Here is a 12,196-nt window from a genome sequence, read left to right as displayed (position 1 = left end):
TCGGGCATTGGGCGATATTTATGGCCTTTCTTTTTTAGGATTAACACCACTTAAAAGACAAAAAAAAACACAAAAAAACGAAGGTTTTTGACGAAACGTTATTGAGCTACATTGTATAGGACTCCCTTTCCGGAGGTGGCTTTCCGGCCGGACACTGCGAACGACGTGCGGGGGGGGGGGGGGGGGGGGGTGCTGTTTTCACACGCTTCCCAGCGATACATCCGCCGTCCGAAAAGGGTGACCCAAATGACGTAAAATCTCCGTGTCGTGCGTATAGCCATTTTCGGTGGAGGTGCCCGACGTAGTGCGTACAGCTTTACTTATCGCGAAACCGTTGCAAAAAAGAAAACAAGGTGCGCTGTGTAAACAGACCTTTACGCAGAATGAGCACCATTGGTTTCTTTTACCGCTAGTAGTATGATTTCACGTATATTGGAACGCGATGCCATTGTGGGTCATTGTGACCGAGCATGGGGATCTAGCCATGAAGCTATTATAATGTACGCTAAAGGTAGCGAAGAAGTGGCAGTGTGAAGTAATTTGGAAGAACGACTTGTCTGATGATGGCCTCTTATTACAGTGAGGAGTGCAAGTGCGCCGTGGTAGAGTTTATTCAAGACAATGACGAAATAACGGGGGCACCCGCTCCTCCTTCTTGGTTCGACGTGGATACGAACCGCTGTGTCAACAAAATGCCCCGGGCGGACATCCTGTCCCGTTTACAAGCGGGCCGAAAACCGGACTTTGGCTGGCCTTCATTCAGAGGTTAAATTTTTCAGAAATGCAGTAAGAATTATTTTATACTGTTCCTTTTCATGTCGTGCTAGCCTACGTTTGTGATCAGCTCTCTGTTAGCATGCTTGCCCACATCCGCTTGCTTGCAGTCCCTCAATTTAGCTAGCTCCGTAATCTTCGTAATGATAAATGCACTATTGCAGTAATGACCGAGTTTTTCATTACGCTACTAGTCACAAAACGTTTACGTAATGCTGTGGGAAAGCATTGACCGCTCCCAAGCACGGCTGCAGTGCTGGCATACTTTGGAGAGCTGCGACAGATAGCTTAGAGGCTTGTTCTTATGTGCAGCAAGTTTTCTTCAGTGCCGTACTTTGCTGTTTGTGCCTGTACTTTGAACTATTGTGCCAATGGCCAGATTTTGGTTTTCGATGAAATTGAGATCTCCAAAGTTGTGAAGTTGTCGTCAGATTTGTTTTTATATTCGAGCTGTGAGTGTAAATGCACCGACCTTTACCCATAGAGATGCATTAACGAAAGTCCAGGCTGTTGGATTTCGGCTTCAATTTGCTACAGCAGACTAGTTCTTGCTGAACCCTTGGAATGTGCAATAGTATCGCTATGATTTTTATATTGTGTTTGAACTTTTGGAGCTATAGTAAGAAACAAATGGGCAGCACAGAGGCACTGCCACCGTCAGGTCCAGTTTCAGTGCCTCGCTGGTTGATCTTTATTGGAGCCCTTTCGCCCTTGTTTTAAAACTGGAGGCCACTTCGTGTGTGTGCGGCGAAGTGCTATGCCCCACTTGGATTGTTGTTTCGTGTTTTTTTTTTTTTTTTGTGCTACAGGGTCCTGTACGAAGCCTAGCATGTACACCGCTGAAAAGCATTGTCTCTGCTCTCATGTATGTAGACGGCGCTGGATGCCATCGAAACCGTGAGACAGGCACTCATGGCGACGCTTGAGAAAGGAAGATTTTTTTTTGTAGTCTACTCCATGGATGTCCTTTCCTTCACTTTCTTTTGTAGTGAGAGTTTAATTTCACGGAAATAACAGCCTGGAATTCTTTTATTGCGCAGAAAGCACCTAATGCTTTGCAAACACCTCCACTAAAAAAAAAAGAAAAGAAATGTTTGGATTTTTGTTGCCCCTACATTCTGCAGCCCTAGGCAGCTACCTACTCCGACTATTGGTGAGTCCGTGCCTGCTGACTGGGATAATCCAACTGCGAGCCGTCGGCCTTGCTTCCAAAGCATTTGGGGAAGGTGACGTGCACCGAGTAAGAGACAGGCCGTCCCAAAAGACGTCTGCTTGTTGGTCTCGCTTGGAAAAGATACACAATGCCGAGCCAAAGCCCCTCCAAGCAGCCTTCCGAGTAGAGAAGGTGCGGGGATGGTGACGTCAGCCTCAGTGGTAAACAAGATTAAGCCGCGCCTGGTCAGCTTTTGGGAAGTACCTAAAGGCAGGTTGTAACAGATCCTAACATGAGCTGACCACATCTGCTAATTTTAATTCTCCAGCTTTCGAAAGTGAAAAGCTGATAGTTCTGGCACCTTCACGAGGGGTGAGCGTTCGGCTGCTAAGTCTAGTATACTTCTTGCAAAGGTAAGCGCAAGATTGGGACTTGTGGGTTGCGTGTAAGTAGTCATGCAGTGCATGACCAGATACAACAGGTGTTTTCACTCGTGACTTGTACATTAGTTGAGCCACAAGGTTCAACCCTATACCAGTCACATTGGTTGGTTTAACTCTGATCCAACTACGTACCGGTCAGTTCAACCATAGGGCGCCTACGCAAGTTGCACACTGAAGAAACAGTCCTCTTAGCCATTACGATTCCCATATTTTCTCGGTATCCGATTTCCTAAAACAGCAGGCGTACGTTGGCACCAATGTTTTATTCCTTTAAGTTGATGTGTTATACTAAGAGAATATTGAAAGTATTGTTGTACTGCAGTAAGTATTAGAAGAATGCAGTAACGTGCACAAGCACGTTAGTGCGTTGAAAGTGCCGCAAATACATCTGTAAATCGATGGCATCAGCAGGGGCTCGCTGCGCGCCTCCCTCCGACTTAGAGTGTTGCCTCTAGTGGCTTCCCCTGTAGCTGTTTAAAATTTTAGCGGAAGTTTCATGACCAGAAGCGTATTGAAAGAGACTGACAATGATCACGACTAACTTCATCGACTAAACTTAAAACGCAAGCTCTCATGTTGCTGGATAAATGCACCCGTGGTGTTTCAGCTGTTCGTGTTTTATGTTTGGGGCTCATCTGTTTGTCTTTTATGCTCAGAGAATGTCCAAATGTACTTCATTTCGTTACTGGGGAAAGTTTAAGGGGGACTACTCACAGTTCTCACCACTCCCTAAAAAGGCCTTCAGGAAGGCAAAAAAAATCAACTATCGCCGAAACATTGCCCTGCGTTAAATCGATGTAAGCTGGTGATCCTGACGACAGAGGTGACTTGCTTTTGTTTTTAAAAGTTGTCTCCAGCACAACAATCAGCAAGTAGATTGTAGAGTCAACCATTCTTGCTTTGATCTACCATCAGAACCCGCCAGCACAACTCGAGGCGCTTGGCGGCCTCCCGGCGGTGAGGAGACGAGCGTCGTTTTGCCAGCCCTACGTGAGTTTAAGGGACTAGCGCAAACTTATTGTTGAAATAGATGTGCCAGCAAATAATCCGGACGTGAATTGGACCTTTTGGTCCTTTTGTAACTGCTCGTCATAACATTCCTAAAGTCGAGAAACAGTCAAACTGCTTCGTAGAATCCGATTTCAGTGCGTCTGTGACGTACGGTATCAGCTGCCGTGCCGTGCAGGGACATATCACTGGAGTGGCCATGCTGCGGCTCGCGAATGTATGTGGCTCCACGCGGGACCAGGTGAGGCTCGCGCCTTGTCTGAAAGTGTACTCCCTTCTCCCATCTCCTGCAACTAAAAAAGAAGAAACGGGCCTTATAATAAAGGATAGATTGTAGTTTGAAATCATTGTGTTACCAGACATATAGTTAAACTGATTATAATTTATATATGCGTCTAAAACCCTGCTTTCTTTACCGAACTTTACTGAACCCAACAAATAAATGTTGTAAGGGGCATCGACTGCCGTTTCTTGGCGGTTCGAAATATGTTCCGCCACGCATTTGTTTCGTTGGTTTGAAGAATGATACTTGTCCCATATAGATACGGGCTTATCCCTCGTTATCGATTCTTGATAACCCCCCCCCCCCCACACACACACACACAAACACACACATTTTCTGTGGCTCTTTGAAATATAATCGGTTTGTATGCAGCTTTTAGGCCATGTCAGTGTGGCCACCCATTACACAGCACTTCCACGCATTTTTATTGCTTTGTGTTTCTCCAAAATTGTCATTTTTTGTCTTTTAAGTTCACCCACCTTATATTTTTAACTTTTATTCGCTCACCAGGGGCCGGCACACTTTTGGAAGTTTCCAGCATGCATTAGGTATATAAATCCCGTAAGAAATATTCCTTATATTTGGAAAAATATAATGCTTGCTCACGTGCTTTGTGAGCAAGCAATGGCAACAACCAATGTTGCTTGATGAACTATTTAAAACGTATATTCTACCCATTGTGGTATTATGAGTGATCATTATAACATAAATACTTGTAAACGGTTCTCCGTCATTTGTTTTCTAAAAAGTTGAAAAGTTTTTGTGCAACCCTCCTTTAAACGAAACTCCCGAACCGAAGTGGAAGCTTTGCCACTGGCACGCAACGCTGGTCCTGTGCAGGGTGTAAGATAGACAGGTGGGGAAACGAGAACCAAATGAGCGACCGGATTGTGTACCCCCTCGGTTTTCTCTTTTTCTGTGGCGCCATCTATGTGGAGCACCGCGAACTCTCACTCCGGGTGGGTGACCGGTGGCGACCGGCTTAACTGACGGAGATGGTTTCTCGTGGATTTTCAATGGAGGACTGTCGTGCTCTTGGTTTATTTTGCGCACTCTCCCACAGAGTTCCACGCAAATCCGATTCCGATTTTTTTTCTTGCTGCTGCGCCATCTGTCGCAAATCGGGGGTACCCGCAAGCAGACGAGTACACAATCCGGTCACGGCGCTGCGGTAGGCTTCTATGGGCCGTTTCCCCACCTGTCTATCTTACACCCTGGTCCTGTGTCTTTGCCAGCTAGTCAAACCATGCGGCACGAAGAGCTACATCAACCACTTGACGACGGTGCAAGCAAGCTCCGTCGTATCCGCTGTCCCTGTCACACCGACGACGCCTGCACTACCACTGCTGCAGCGTTCAACTTGGAAAGGGGCAAAGTTTGCCTAACCAATGTTTGCTGAGTGTGAGTGAAAGGTACATTTTAGTAGAGTAAACGTAAAAATGTTGCGATGAGAATGTAGCATGGTACATAAAACCGACAATATGGCAAACGTTCGCTCATGGGAAGAGCATTGACAGGCTCAGTAGCTCATGCGTGTTCCGGATCACGTGGACACCTGATCATGAGGACACCTTCTCCTCCCTTGCACACTCCCTTTTTCTGTTGTCCTCGCGCGCCAACCGCGGCAGCACTTTGAAAAGTAAAAATTCAACAAAACAACTCTGCACGTTTGCGACGTTTTGCTGTGTTGGCTGTACAAACACACTGGCATTGACTGCGCAGCTCCTTGCCTCCTTGATTGATCATATTTTGTCAACGTGGGGCCGCTCAAAGTTTGTTGACTCGTTTGAGTCGTAATATTTGGCGAGTGGGCCTTTCAGAGGATGCTGAGTATAAACTCATTGTTTCATGAATATCAAAAATTATCCTTAAGTAGGGAAACAAGACTAATAGGAGGTAGCTTTTCAAATGATTTCGTTTCCTCAGGTCCCATCAACTGAAATTTGGTGGGTGACTGACAGCTTTGCACCCTGCGCTTATCTCATGCAGACCTCACATGTGAAGAGTACATTGTTTGCACGTGAAAACAGAGCAAACACTTTTGTTTTGTACACAGCATCTAGCAGATAATTGTATAATCTTTACCACTGGTTCGCCAGTTTTATTATATAAGCTGTTCATGATTTAATATATATGTTTACAGACGAGGACGGGCCATTGCAGACAGGCGGAATCTGAGAGTCGACAGGGCTGCCAAAGGACTCTGCCACTCGTAAGTAATCACAATATTAGATGCGCGCTTTTTAACGCAGTAAGGTCTTGTAACCACGTTGCTGAGTATTTTGAGGGTACCGAGACGAAAATGTAGGGATACTCCCTACCATTCCTTTCCGGTTAGTGCCTTTGGAGAGGGATGTTTATTTTATATCATTAAAGCTGTAGACATATAAGGACCAAGACTGAAGCGATATCACGCTCACTGCAGGGTACATGGCGCGCGAGAAACTGCGAAACGAGACACATGACATGCAGCACGTTGCGACCACCCGCGACGCAGATTCTGCACACTAGCATTGTTTAGAGGCTAGAGCAGCGGCTGGGGGCCCGCATTTCTTTTACCTCGCTCAAAACTGAATGCTCTTGCTGCTCCTCCCTCGAAATATATAAACACAGATATATTCCGAGTTTATAGTTGCAAGAAATGTCTGCACGAAATTTCAAACTTGTACTGCCTGTACGCACGAACAATCCTCCGAACAGCCCGAAAAAAAATAGAAAATTGGAGATTTATTGTAGCGTGTAAAAGTTTTCCTTGAACTCGGCCTCTGCTGCATTAACCCGCGAGATTTTCTGGCCAGCTCATTGACACGGAATGAGTGCATCGTGTCGAGAATCGCAGCCGACAATGCAGAGACAGGACGGCCGTCCTAGTACTAGGAGCCCCAAAACAGCAGATCACCATTCACAACCACCAAAGCCGTAGCAGGTTTTCTTCGCGTCTCAGGTTTCGATGTCCTAGCACGACGCACGGCATTCGTAAAAGATCAGTTTCCAAAATGTGGAGAGCACACCTGTGGTGCCAGCACAGTGACGATGGGCGCTCGTCGGCCACTAGCAGGTCGCCTCTCCGGGAGAGGCAATTTGCGATTTTCCGACGAGCGCCCATCGTCACCGCACTAACACCGCTTTTGGGGTATGCCCTGCCTTTCCTAAGCAGAATAATCGGCTAAGAACATGGTGTGTCCCGAATTTCATCACGTTTTTAGTAAAAAAATTGGCGTCAAGCGATATTCATTTTTGAAATTTTAGGGGGCTTAGGGCCTCTAGAATCAGTTGCGGCAATGAACAGGAGATTGCAGAATCCTCTTAGTGCCCCTTCAAAGAAACTCGACTGCTTAGTTTCGTAAAACGAGAGCGTTTACCAAAGCTTTCACGAGAAGGAACTTTATTTATTGGCATTTTCTAATGAAAATGGGCTAGGGAGATGAGAAAAAAAATAGAGTTAAGCGCGCATAACAGCGAAGAAATGTGCTCTGAAGCGTCGTAAGCCTAGGCACAAGGTATCAAATGACCACAGAGCAGCCATCTGCAGCCCGGGTTGCGTTTTTTTATCCCGGAACAAGTGTTCTTAATGGTGTTCTTTCCCATTCTCAAACAATTAAAAAAAAAGGAAAGCTATCCCAGACGTTTCCCAAATGGCGGCAGCCATCCAGGCTTTTGGGCCGTGTAGCCACGGAGCGATCGGATTTTGAAACAGTTGCTCATTGCGGCTCTCTTCCGCTCAACCAAGCGCAGCGCGTCTCGCGAGCGTCGGCGACGAATCAATTTTTTTTTTTTTGCTGTCTTTGTTAATACCCATCACAAAACTTTCTGGGAACGTTAATTATTCACCATACATGCCAAAACTGTGTAGTTCCGAAAACACCGTTTTTTGGCCGTAAATTCGGTAAATTCTGACGGTGTATCCCTTTGAGAAAGCTTTTTTTTACTCAAACAACCATTTCTATTATACTTTTGAATATTCTTTGCAGTTTAAAACGTCTATTACATTTTTTACAATATATTAAGACGCACTTACACACTTACTGTGTCTGGCAACCATTTCAAATCTATCCAAACCTATCCAAAACACCTCTCTTCTGAAACTAATTGAAACCCATGTTTCAGAACAAGTTTCTCCCCACCATCAGTGCATAATGTTCGTCAGGAAAATGGCAAATGCTTTCGTATGCTTCGCTTATCTTTCAGACTTCGAGGCTCAGCTGCTCAAGGTTGTGCTTGATCCATGAATTTAAAATGAGCAGCTGCAGCAGCAGATGAGAGAAATGCAAGTCTCTGTGGGGCAGGTGCTCCGGCACGTGGTGTCTTTAAAGCAATACAGACAGCAGGGGAGGCCCATGGAACAAGCGACAGCCCAAATAATGACCCGGCCCGAACCACCCGAGTTGTTCCTTATGCCCATGTGCAACATGGAGCAGTCTCTTGCTGCATTCGCGCGGTTAAGAACCCCGCCGACAGGACACTGCTGATATTTGTGTCCTCTTTTTCACGGTATTGAATGGTATAAGGCTGCAATTCGAACTTTGTGGTTTGGCTTGGGTTTTCTGAAGATATGCAAATCGGTTGAAATGTTGACTGAAAACTTTTACCGTAATATTTCAAACAAATGCCCACTCAAGCTGTGTGTTTCAAGTGCAGTCGGTGGCAGATTAGAAATGAGCAAGATGCCCCGCCGTCATCACGTTCCTTCTGTTATTGACAACGGCAGAGTGCACGCACAGCCATTGCACGATAGAAGGCTATTCTAGGAGACATTCTTATCCTGAACCCTGCGATCGACTTGTGTCAAGGTCGTGTAACGCCAATTGCAGGTTTTGCAAGTCAGCTTTAGTGGCCTGCGTACTTCCTGCAATTGTCAAACTGCCTTTCATAGAGGTCACTGTAGGAAGAAAATGGTGGACGGTGGCCGCCAAAATTAGGTGCCCTGTGCGTCGCTACATTTTAAACAGCTTTCTCCACCCGAAGGCAGTGTAGACTAGTCGCCTTCATGTTCATTTTCATTGAACCGCACTTTGGCCTTTTTCAGCTGCCGCTTTTTCATATTGCTTCAAAGGAAATTGCCCGGTACATTTGCTTTGGGTACTTACAAAATTTTGGCCTGCAAATAATCATTAAACATATTGTATTCCAATGGCACCTCTGCCCGTTTTATCCTTCAAGATTAAACTCCGCACGTGCAACAACTCTCGCTGTGGGTCTGTGTGCGGAGCACACACGAGCCCGCCTGCGAGCTTTTTGTTTAACGCTTTCTTGGCAGAGGAAGATGCTGTTGTAAATATTTTCCTTCGTTTGGTCCTATCGCTGTTCTCACTTGAGGCTATAATCAAGATATGTATATACTTAAGGCGATATAATCATTTGTGTTTTCGCATCTGCTGCAGAAGTGAAGTTACACCTTTCAGCCTTCTCCAAAAGGTTTCTGGGCGTGCCCATCGTTATAAGTGTATGCCCAAACAAATTTGTAAATGGTTGCCGCATACATTTTCACCGCTACAATGTTTACTTTACATAAGTAGTGCATATCCAAATTGAAGTGTTGACGTATCCTAACCGAAGGCCGTCCTATGACAGCAAACAAAGTTTGCAAGGTCAAAGAATAATTATCATTGCATCTGGCACTTCATTCAGGGGTGTGAGTGCATGCGTAGCTGTCTCTTCATGCATAGTGTACCGCAGTCACACAAGAGATTATTACATGTGATGGGCTTGAGCTGAGGAAGTTGGATCACTACATGCGACGGGCTTCAATTGACCTGTGCCATAACTGAAAGAGCACGAAACAAAATTATGTGAACAAAACAACTCACACTGTGCTGCTGTCGCGCCATGTTGAGCAACTATTAAGACGGCTAAGGTGAAGTCCTCCTTTATTATGCCTTTTTCTATTCAAGTCTATGTAAAGTAGAAAAAAAAATATATGGGCGAGGAATGCGCGGGGTGACTATCCGGCAGACATATATTTTAAAAAAATCATGATGTGTAGGATCTTAAATGCACTTCTTTGAAAGCCACATATATTATTAGAATTGCTGGGCAGATGCTGACGAGACATTGAGTAAATATGATCCATCTAAAATATTGCAGGATTTAAACAACGACGCAACGCATATGACCGACGAATTATATTTAGTGGTTGTATCCAGGGAAATGTTTTAATTTTTCTTGTTTGCTTTAGCAGAGGTACAATTACCATATAATCAAATATTTTTTTTCCCTCTTCAGTAAGTATGTAAAATGTTTATTCGTGTAATGTGGATTTGCTGCATTTACCTGCGCATGCACATCCTGGTAGCTAAGACATATTCATACCGTTGTGTCTGCGTGTCAATAACTTTATTAACATGTTGAGACCAAACACATTTTGTGTGTGCAGAAGGAGCAGCTGCTGTCTCTATGAGACGTGAAGACGCTGCAAAACGCAAGAGAGATGGTTGGGCGCCTGCTCTCGAAACAAGTCCAGTAGCGGTTTTCCCTCCTAAGCTACCGAAAAAAAATCGAGATACAAGGACACCACGAAGTGAAAGGTGGTGATAGATTATGCATATTCATTACTAGCAATTTAATTGATGATTTTAATGATAATGCATATATGCAAGCGAGCTGCACAAGAATAAAAAAATTATAATCCCTGGGAAAGGGGAGCACGAGGAACAAAGGACAAATAAAATCTCCGAACACAGCTAGGTGACATGTGCGCGACCGAACAAAGCCACCTGGTACTGGTGTGGTACTAGGGACCTCTTTATTTCTAGTGGAGGACAGCACTGGATCTCTATTGGAGCACAACAGACAAGCAAGAACTTTGAAATATGATGACAGTTAAATTGACGGATTAATTCGCCTTGCATTTTGTATTATCAATAACTCCAGTGTTGGCATTCTCGGAACCTTCATACTCAAAAGCAGCACTTTGAAGTAACTAAAAAAAAAACGTCTTGTCGGTCATGCATTCTCAGTTTCCGCGTTGAAAATCTAATGAAAAGCATTTAGATGCCCTGGTCTGTAGGGTGTCAGGGAAGTTTTGCTTTCTTCTAAGCCACTCCTCTCTGCAACCCCCCCCCCCCCCCCCCCCGCGTTTCTGTTTAATAGAATGTTGCACAAAAGAGCCATATGCCTCCATGGAATCGGCACCTTACCGTGGTAGCCAAACCAAGAATCTCCACTTCTGTGGTGCTCCTTCTGTCACCTTTGAGCTGCAGGCTGGTGAGGGTCCTTCTATTTACACCATGGAAACACTCACAAACTGCAGTTCGTAAACAGCACCTTATGTGCAGCTAGTATTCAAGATATTGGCTTCCCTTATCCCTCAACTGACCTGTGATCTGACAATTCTCTTTACAGATGTCATACAAAGTCGCAATACAGGGTGCAGCCTCGAGGCGGTGGAGAAAAGCCGCTTCTTGTCGGATGCATCCGATGGGGAGGGGCGGGGGGGGGGGGGGTAGGGCTAATAGAGTTAGAAAGACTCCCCTGGTGTCTCCAACAATCTCTAAAGATGAGGGACAAGCTTTGGCTGAGCAGCTAGTTGCTATGGGCGACTAACAATAAAGGACAACGTCATGGTGACAAAGTGATGTATGTTTCCTTGTACTGCTCCCCCCTACGCATCTCGGTGACAGATGAATGGGGCATGTTGACTCAACAAGTAACCATAACTGCCATGAGTGTACTTTATACAAGAAGAAAGTCAATTATTCACACAGAATTTTTTCTTAAAGTTAGGCAAATACTAAAGTGACCTGTTTCGGTTCAAGTCCGAAAAACGTATTACAAACGGTCAGCTAGCACCTATAAAGTATCTGAAAGACCATAAAACAGTTCTGGCTGAAAACATTTAGCATTTCCATATTTAAGTGAATTTGATACACAGAGAAGCTAACTCTTCAAACTTTTAACGCAGTAGAATATTATACTTGGGCATCAAAGCCTGACATAGCTAGCATAGTAATGGTTCTAGGCTGGGTACGCTGAATGGCAAATACGCTGGCGTTGATCCGCGATTGTGCTGGCACTGACCCGCAATTACGCTGACACTAATCTGCAATCGGACTGGCCTTGACCCGAAAAAAGGCGGCTGGCACACTGATGGTCTTCTACCGTACCACTGGTTCCATGCCGGGCATTTGTGTCGGGAGCTCGCTGAGAACATCTCCGTATTCCGGAAGTCCCGTGTGCCAACAAGTTCCCGGTACTGGCTGGATTCCAGTGTTGGGTCCGGCCTGATGTCGCCCCTTGTAGCGTTTCCTCTACTGGCCGGGATCAGTATCCCGGCAGGCCAATACATCCCCGTCCCCAATCCCGCGTGTTGTCCTACATGGACTCATCTGTCCCATCTAGATAAGAATATATCTGGGTGACTCGTCGGCACCAAAAGAGGTGACGGAAGTGCTCGAACTTGGACCAAAGTACTACCTACCCCATCGTCTCAACCCCATCGCGAAGCTGAGCTTCGCACGTTCCCTCGCAGAGAGAACTCTACCTGATGAAAACAATAGGTACATTTCAGAAGTGGTCAACACACGGGGACGCAAGCCA

At 45.4% G+C, this 12,196-nt stretch overlaps 1 pseudogene; it reads left to right on the top strand.

Moving 5' to 3' along the window:
* Positions 1–5,794: 5,794 nt before the first annotated feature.
* On the top strand, positions 5,795–11,203 carry LOC115314255 (annotated as a pseudogene).
* The last annotated feature ends 993 nt before the right edge of the window (positions 11,204–12,196 follow it).

This window comes from Ixodes scapularis, unplaced genomic scaffold, assembly GCF_016920785.2.
Source record: "Ixodes scapularis isolate PalLabHiFi unplaced genomic scaffold, ASM1692078v2 PGA_scaffold3__209_contigs__length_174095766, whole genome shotgun sequence".
Lineage (NCBI taxonomy): Eukaryota > Metazoa > Arthropoda > Arachnida > Ixodida > Ixodidae > Ixodes > Ixodes scapularis.
Note: the sequence above shows the minus strand (reverse complement) of the source record. Positions and strands in the feature narration are given on the sequence as shown.